This window comes from Parambassis ranga, chromosome 5 (assembly GCF_900634625.1).
Source record: "Parambassis ranga chromosome 5, fParRan2.1, whole genome shotgun sequence".
Lineage (NCBI taxonomy): Eukaryota > Metazoa > Chordata > Actinopteri > Ambassidae > Parambassis > Parambassis ranga.
Genome location: NC_041026.1, coordinates 17,448,611 through 17,455,807, shown reverse-complemented (window position 1 = coordinate 17,455,807; position 7,197 = coordinate 17,448,611).

The following is a 7,197-nucleotide window of genomic DNA, read 5'->3' as shown; positions in this document are numbered from 1 at the left end:
CGCTATAAATAGCTTCACCTGCAGGCGTTTTACAGGGAGTTAAAAGTTCAAGAAATAAATGGTGTCCTATCTACTGCGTGAATCCAATCTGTTTAACACCGCTTTAAATCTAACACTCCCTCTGTAGAGAGAGCTAGAATAAAATGGAAACCGTCTCTTCTCTTTGTTCTCTGTGCAAGCAAAACCGATTGGCTTCACAGTGTGAGAGAGAGGAGCATAAAGGGAATTATGTAATCCTACTTTTTGAAACGGGACAAGTCAGAAAATTTAATGCATGGATTGCACAACTTAAATTCAGGAATGCACGCCTCCGTTTAGATTTCTCGAAACAACACACCCCTAAACATGTACAGAGGATTGGTCAGTCTCCCTGTAGTGACACACATGGCTGAGTATCATCCTGCTGCATCAGTTCAGTCAAAAAAGTGCCATTCTATGTGTTCCAGAGCCCGACCAAGCCTCCCTATGTGATGAGACAGAAATAACAGCGCACACACATTTACATGTTAGCGAAGCATCATGATTAGAAATGAATAAGAGCATCTTTGTGCCACTGCTACAAAACATCACACTACCAGACCAAGAGCAGAACAGAAGCAGCTGCATGCTTCCATTTCTCAGGTCACTAGAATGGACAACACGCACCAACACACAAACAACAGAGGAAGTCAGCTGAATGACACACATGACACACATATTTTGGCTGACTGAGTAGACTAGAAAGACTGATGAAGTCATCAGGCAGATGGGCCAGGGTTTCTGAGTCCTGTTGGACCAGATAGTTTGTTTAGGGTTAGGAGATGTTTAAAACCAACCCTTTCTAATCATTCACCCAAATGACAGAGTTTTTATTGCTATAATAACATGACCACAGACAGCCACAAGTTAATGAACACTGGCCCCTTTAATCACTAATACTCCACATTTTCCCGCTAAGGTCAGGCTGGAATGAACGGACAAACTAAAAACATTAGGCCTCTGGCCATGGCTGAGTGACTGTTCTACTTAATACTTATTTATGAGCCACTGGATACACATCATGCCTTTTGTTTGAAGGCTGAAAGCCTCAGAAGAAGAAGAAGAAGAAACAGCAAATGAGTTTATAGTTCTTTGTTAAAATTTAACCACACTTAACCCTGTCGGGACTGAAAGATAAGTGACTGGTCAGCTCGTGTTTCTTTTTAGCAGCAGTAATAATAAGATATTTTGGCTACTTTTGTCTACCATGACATCTAAGAACCTCGGTGTAATAGATTAGATTGATTTTAATGCTATAGGCATTATCATTGGAATAGTGTATCTTTTTTCTGTGTCCGTAATCATTTCAGTGCAACTTTCACCCTGTCAGGTTTTAGACACATTACCTGTGTTGCTATTCTAAGGTGAGAAATCCCATCATATTTGCTTGACTGCTTTTCCTTGTTAGTGAATAATTTCACCATAATCATCAGGAGGAGATGGGTTGCCAGATTGAGACATCAGGCTCTGTGTTGATAACATGAAAGAAGAACTCCACCAGAGGGGGAGGAGGAAGAAGAGGAGGAGGAGGAGGAGTGAACATTACCCACTACATTCATCTTAGGTGGTTTAATTTTAATTTGGTGGTGTGGCAGTTGCACTGTGGGGTGCCAGCGTCTGCATAAACCTGTTATTCAGTTACTCAGCTGAATCTATGCTAACACCTACACAAGCACTGCGCAGCCAAACCGACTTTGGCAGCACAGCTTTCAGAGTTTGCTCATTTCACTCCTCATTTAGGCTGATTTCCCACATTAAGCATAACTATGACTCAAATCCATTCTCAGTGGAAAGCTTTTCTTGCATTAAAAGGCAAAATGAAGCCTCGTCTGTGTAATTTTTAACAATCGACCATGTTACTCCACCCAAAGGAGACGCTCAGTTTTCTGCTACAACAGCAACTGCCCTGAAGTGACAGTGTGCAAAGAGAGCTTCGGTGGTTGAACCAAACAGTTTTTAAGTGCAAGCAGAGTGCTGGTCAAGGGCAAACAGTCAATAACCAGAGCCGCCCCTTTAAATGTCAGTTGTCTAGGAAACAGGTGCAGAAATGGAGGAGGATTTGGACGGTGGCTGAGCAACCCAGGAGCCGCCGTTTAGCAACGCCCAAGAACAACAGTGCGCTGAGCGAATGTCACCCCATAGAGCCACACTGCTCCACTGAAGCACTGAAAGCTGCGATTCAAGCAAACCAGGGGGGCAAGAAGACCATGAAAAACAGCACAGGGACCACCTGATGGTTTAATCCTCGTCCGCACTATAATACATGAGAAATAAATGTGGATCAGAAGCAGTGCACAAAGAAAAGTTCTTATAATATCTACTAGTGGAAATATGCAGTTAATATTTATTTTCTCATATTATTGAAGTCAACGATGGATGAGTAATGATGGAAGATTAAATCCTCTGCTATCAGATTCTATCTGGCTTCAACAGGCGGACATGTCTCTGTATTTTACCATATTACTGTTACCTACAGTGTACAGTAAACACACATTACCCTCAGGTTTTATCCCTACAGACGAGTCCCAGCATTCACCACACACCAGAACACACAGACTCATGACCTCGCCCTGAAAGGAAACAGACATCTTTGTACAGACTTTGTCACCATGTCTGTCTGCAGAAACACTATTCACTACTGCCCCCTGCTGTGGCCATAAATGCCAACCTGAACCCTAATGTGTCACACACACACACACACACACACAGACACACACTCTTTTTGACCAGCAACCACACAGCAGACCTATATTATGGAAATCAATCAAAAACCTGTTTGTTTGCACACATTGGGCTGTCACAGTATAAAAAACGGCACTCTTTACATTTAGCCTGAAATCTCATTGACGACCAGCCCTCCTCCAAATCAGCCAAATTCTCTGTAAAACAAAACCATCTTGTATTAATAAGGAATCTTTCTCAGCCAACAGTCAGCCAGGTTAGTCTATTATTCTGTTCAATAGAAAATACGTCATCAAACCTGAAGAAGAAATTGCTTCAGAGAAAGCAGAGAAAGAAGTTTCGGCTTGTGTGTAATTTTGTGTAATTTAATTTTTAAAGGATATTCAGTGTGGTGAGCTGCACCCCTTTCAGCAGAAGGTAATTTACAGGCTCAAGTATTTTTTAAAAAAAAAGACTCCGCACTCTCACTGAGCTCCTTACCTCTGGACAGAGTCACAGAGTGTTTATGAGTCTTACATACAGTAAATATCGATGGACTCAGATGAACATGGTTTCAATTGTTGTTGTTATTTTTACTTTCAGTCTACACTGAGTGATGACTTTTGGCCAGACTGCCATGAATTACATGGCAGTCCTCTAAATGGCAAAAATGTTTGGATCCCATATAAATTGTAACATAACATGTTGCAAATAATCCAAAAAACAATGCGGTCATTTATAATCAACTAACTGCAGAACTAATGTTGCCCATCTTCACCACAAACACAAAACATGTGGTCGACATTTTAGTCCTAGTAAACTGAACGTGTGTGAGTATTTCTCGCTTTACATGCTGGCAGCAGAAAATGGCAACTGAAACTGAGCTTTGGGTGAAAATGAAACAATCGAATCAAACCTCAGAGTCCTGAGTGAAAGTCTGTTATGTTCTACTACCATCCCTAACCTACCCTCCTTATTCTGACATTTGCGGCTGTATTGGCCCTGTGATTGGATGACATAGAGGCAACATAACCATAACCATGCATCACGTGATGCAGATATATTATTGACATTTGTTGATTATTAGCTGATGCTAACAAGCTATACTGGGTTAAAGTTTGACAAGATTACCATCAGCTGTTTAACGTCCTGTTTGTTTTTGTGTTTCACCTGGCTGCAAGACAAATCTCCCCTCAGACACAGTAAGCTGAAGCAGTTGAAAGTAGGTCACAGTGATAACAGAACATGCATGGAAATTATTTTTTGCAATGCTGAGTAAACTTTACTCTCCTGTTGTCATCATCAGCTTGACAAAGAAAATATTTAAGACGGAAGAATCCCCGGAGCTGCCTTTTTGTAAATGTATCATGGTTTATGTAATGCAGATCTCCATTCGTCTATCCGAGCTGACATCAAGGACATCCTCTGATCGCTGTGGTTTAAGCAAGGAGCTGGCATTGTCAGTTTCATAACTCATGAGCCGCAGTGACAGATACACATGTCAGCACTTCACTGCAAACAGATCTGCATTTAATAACACCAACAACATCCATCTCCTGCTCCCAATCCGCCCCTCTCATACTCTACTACTATTTAAATACAAAAAAAGGAGCAGCTGAGACACATCGTATAGATTTCCTTTTCTCTGTCACATTTCTTCACATCACTTTCCTCTCAAACACAGAACGACCCTGCTCCTATTCTTCAGCCACAGCTGATTAATTAAGGGGCAGGGAGATGCAGATACAGCGGGACAGATCCCATCCTTGAAACTTTGCGGCACGCTGGAGTGCTGGTGTTGCTCAATTGTGGAGGCAAGATAGCCTGCGGGCATGACTTGGATGGGGACCTTTCAAATCCAATCGCATCGCATTGGTCCCCGTCCCGGTCCAGCCACGCTATCAGAGCAGATAACGTGCTCTAGTAAAGGTTACGACTCACCATGACATTTCTGTTGAGACCCAGCAAACCCTGATTCCTGTGGACTAATCTTGAATTCATGTCAGTGAGCGCCTCCATGCTGCGTGAGTGTGTGCATGGGGCCCCCATACTCTGCTGTTTATAATAACAAAAGGTTATGGAATGAGGAGAAACAGTTGGTGAATCAAAGTATAGAGGAAGCAGACAGTCGATTAGGATAGACGTCGTGAATCTCATTAAATCACACTTCATATATTTTGGGTTCAGAGGTCATGAAGGGAGCAGAACGCTTTCCAGAGGCAGGAAATGACTATTGCATCACATTGTTGACCTTATTCATAAACATAAAGAAGTCAAATCATCTTTGAAACTAACATCTGAGCTTCTTGTCTCTGCCAGAGACAAGTTTATTCCCTGCTCCTTCCCTGAAAATGTTTCAATCAAAATGCACGGCATGCTCACTTTTTGAAATCAGAAAGGCGATAAGAAGACAATCATTTCAGTGCATTATAAATCAGAAGTAAGACAGATTATGGCGTCTAGAAAGGTGAGTCTTGTATTTATTTATTTTTTTCTCTCTTTCAGTTTAATTTCACTCCCACAGAAATATCAAAACTTTTTCTCACCGTCTCTGACTCCTGTGTACACTTGAGCGTGTGGACACAAGGCTTTGGTTAAACAATTACAGCACTCTGTTTATTGGATGTTAATAGTCTGGATCTGTATAAGATGGGCAAAAATATTGTTTTCAGCAAAAGTATGTAGATGGCTATAAAATTCATGCTATACAATATATGTAATGTAAATAATGTATATTTCTACAGCTGCATTTGCTCCACATATGTGAAGTGTACACATGTGTTTATTACGTGTATAGTAACTGCTCCCAGCAATACACATTCACACATAGACCGGTAAATGAGCCGTGCGTTCTCATTAACAGATGTCAGATCATATGATATCAAGGATGTATTAGTATCCGTGTATACATTGTGTATATCAGGTGTTAGAAGATAATAGAGATAAAGATGCCATCGTGCTCTCAGCACTGTCTGCAACACATGGAGCAGAGTCAGCATCACAGCTGAGCAGATGTTGGTACAGTAAATCAATTGATGTCTTCACTGTAAGGACATGCTGGTGGTTGTTTGTAAAATACATATTGGAAAATTGATAAGTAATGAACAAGAAATGTTCCCTTGTCAATGTAACTAAACTCAACCTTTACTAACAGCTAGCTAGCCAGCTATGTCCTGCTGACTGCAGGTTTATTCTGGTTAAATGTCGCGTTCTACAACTGCATTACATTTAAAACAGAGCTTGACAGAAATCAAATTCACACAGTAAACAATTGCAACCAGTGGCATCAAGGGAGGCATGAAATGTGGCTATCCCGCACAGACAAAATGCCGTCATTGCACAGGTAGCATGCTACAGCACAACGTTATCTCACAGTTTTTTCAAACAGGATTACACCTGTATAAACAAGCCTACATGGTTAAATGTCAGAAAAAGTACAACAGTGCAGCTGCATATGTTCAGATGTGCACACAGGATAGATAGATAGCTTCACCTCCCTTTTCTTCCCCCTTCTCGGATGATGTCACTTCAGGGTCTAAACGCCAAAACTCATTCTATTGTACTAAATCGAATGAATTTGTACGTTCTCGTAACTTGGTCTTTCCTGATTGAACTGACATTACATGAATATTTCACATAATGGAAGGAGACTGTTGTTACAACACATTACAGTATGTTTTGGATACATACATCTGGTTTCCATGTTCACAATGGGCCTACTCACAGAGGCCTAACTATTGCAGCAAAGTACCAAAAGGTTGGATAAATAAAATGGCCTAACCACACTACTTTTGTTTATTTTTCTGTGCTTTCCAGCCACTAAGAGACACAGACGAGAAAATGCATTTCAAAAATTGATAGATTTGACCAATTTATCGTCTAAACAAACCATCTGCTCAGTTTTCTGCTGTGTATGGGGAAATACAATGCTACCAAGTGGCCCAATCATGCGTAGTAAGGTGCACCTACAGCACTGATTCAAACCAGAGATATAAATCAACATTTACACTGAGGATGCTGTTTATCTTTCTGTTCACATCTTCCCCCTTAGATGTTACTGGTATCTCTCTATATCTACACACCCCCATATCCACCTCCATGACACTATACCAGCCTCAAAAGCTTTCAACCAAATTTTAGAGCCCGGCTGCAGGGCTCTGCTCCAAGTCATCCATATCTGAGGCCAGCGATGCCTGGATCACAGCGGGTGTTACAGGTCAGTCAGTGATTGCCAAAATGGTAAAAGCATTTCTTAAAAGACCTGGTTTTAGTAGCACAGAACGGTCCTTCCAAAACAGTATTTAATAAAACATTACTCTCAACCTAGAGTGGTGCGAATAAGTCTGAAATAGTCCAGTCTAAGATACACACAAAGGGTTAACATATATTCAAAAAAGCACATTTGGAAAATGATTGCTGAAGATTAGTAAAACTAAAGTGAGATAAAGTATGTGGACACTTTGCCACACAATGTTCCATGTCCATGAGCTCTAAGACCCTACTTCCTGTTTCTAAAAC